This window comes from Choloepus didactylus, chromosome 8 (genome assembly GCF_015220235.1).
Source record: "Choloepus didactylus isolate mChoDid1 chromosome 8, mChoDid1.pri, whole genome shotgun sequence".
In the NCBI taxonomy this organism is placed as follows: Eukaryota; Metazoa; Chordata; class Mammalia; order Pilosa; family Megalonychidae; genus Choloepus; species Choloepus didactylus.
Genome location: NC_051314.1, coordinates 128,445,388 through 128,447,658, shown reverse-complemented (window position 1 = coordinate 128,447,658; position 2,271 = coordinate 128,445,388). Strand labels below are relative to the sequence as shown.

Here is a 2,271-nt window from a genome sequence, read left to right as displayed (position 1 = left end):
GGGGCATTTGTCCTCTCTTAGTTTCTCTGGAGCAAAAGTCTGGTTTCATCAGCTGTCTTCAAACTGTCTCCCATCTGCAGCTGCTCTCTCAGCTTCTGTGCATTCTTCAGAGTGTCCCTCTTGGCTGTAGCAAGCTTGCTCCTTCTGTCTGAACTTATATAGTGCTCCAGTAAACTAATCAAGGCCCATACTGAATGGGCGGGGCCACGCCTCCATGGCAATTATCCAGTGAAAGATCTTGCCCACAGTTGAGTGATCACATCTCCATGGAAACATCCAATCAAAAGTCTCCAACCCAATCAACACCAATAGTTTCCTGCCTACACAAGACTGCATCAAAGATAATGGCATTTGAGGGACATAATACATCCAAACCAGCACACTACCCTTCAGAAGCAACACAGACAACCATTTAGAAGAGTTCAATTAAATCTGGTAATTATCAGATGAAGAATGGCTGTAAGAAGTGAGAGATTTAACCCTAAAGAAAAAGAAACCTAAGGTTACAAGATTACACATGTCAAATACAGGCATACCTCATTTTATTGCACTCTGCTTTTATTGGGCTTTGCAGATATTGCACTTTTTACAAATTGAAGCTTGGTAGCAACCCTGCAACAAGCAAGTGTATTGGCACCATTTTTCCAACAGTACGTGCTCACTTCAGGTCTCTGTGTCACTTTTTTTTTTTCACAAAAGCCTTTACTTTGAGACATGATGGAAAATGTTACAGGTACAGATGGAAAAGTTAAGACATGATCACGATTTAGAATGACAATCTAACCAGAGCTTAAATGCCTGTCAGCTAATGTAGAAGCACAAGTACTGGGAGTGACGTGCTGTAGGGCTGAGAGAAATGGTTATTAGCATTTCTCTCCTTCTTCCTCACCCTCTCCTTCAACAGAATCCACACTGACCTCCTCATAATCCTTCTCAGGGGCAGCCATGTCCTCACGGGCCTCAGAGAACTCTCCTTCCTCCATCTCCTCATGCACGTACCAGTGAACAAAGGCATGCTTGGCATACATCAGGTCAAACTTGTGGTCCAGGTGAGCCCAGGCCTCAGCAATGGCTGTGGTGTTGCTCAGCATACACACAGCTCACCGGACCTTGGCCAGGTCTCCACCAGGCACCACAGTGGGAGGCTGGTAATTAATCTCGACCTTGAAGCCAGTGGGCACCAATCTACAAACTGAATGCTACGCTTGGTCTTGATGGTGGCAATGGCAGCATTGATATCTTTGGGAACCACGTCGCCATGGTACAGCAGGCAGCAAACCATATTTTACCGTGGTGATGGTCACATTTCACCATCTGGTTGGCTGGCTCAAAGCAAGCATTGGTGATCTCTGTTACAGAAAGCTGTCCACACTAGGCTTTCTCAGCAGAGATGACAGGGGCATATGTGGCCAGAGGAAAGTAGATGCGGGGATAGGACACCAGGCTGGTCTGGAATTCTGTCAGATCAACATTCAGGGCACCATCAAACTTGTGGGAAGCAGTGATGGAGGACACAATCTAGCTAACAAGGCAGTTAAGGTTGGTGTAGGTTGGGCGCTCAATATCGAGGTTCTGACGACAGATGTCATAGATGGCCTCATTGTCTACCATGAAGGCACAAACTGAGTGCTCCAAGGTGGTGTGGGTGGTTAGGATGGAGTTGTAGGGCTCGACCATAGCTGTGGAAACCTGGGGGGCTGGGTAAATGGAGAACTCCAGCTTGGACTTCTTGCCATAATCAACAGAGAGACGTTCCATCAGCAGGGAGGTGAACCCAGAAGCAGTTCCCCCACCAAAGCTGTGGAAAACCAAGAAGCCCTGAAGACCTGTGTCCTGGTTGGCCAGCTTGCGAATTCTGTCCAGAACCAGGTCAAATGATCTCCTTGTCGATGATGTAGTGCCCGCGGGCATAGTTATTGGCAGCATCTTTTTTTGCCTGTGATGAACTGCTCAGGGTGGAAGAGCTGGCGGTAGGTGCCAGTGCAAACTTCATCAATGACCATGGGTTCCAGGTCTACAAACACTGCCCTGGGCACGTGCTTGCCGGTGCTGGTCTCACTGAAGAAGGTGTTGAAGGAGTCATCTCCTCCCGATGGTCTTGTCACTTGGCATCTGGTCATTGGGCTGGATGCCGTGTTCCAGGCAGTAGAGCTCCCAGCTGGCCGACGTGGATGGAGATGCACTCACTCATGGTGGCTACAGGTTAGGAGTCAAAGAGAACAGGAGCAGACTCCCAGCTACCGGCCCCGACAAGCTAAGAGTCAAGGTAAG

At 48.4% G+C, this 2,271-nt stretch overlaps 1 pseudogene; it reads right to left on the bottom strand.

Moving 5' to 3' along the window:
* Nucleotides 1–1,307: 1,307 nt before the first annotated feature.
* LOC119542308 lies at nucleotides 1,308–2,191 on the bottom strand (annotated as a pseudogene).
* Between the last annotated feature and the right edge of the window lie 80 nt (nucleotides 2,192–2,271).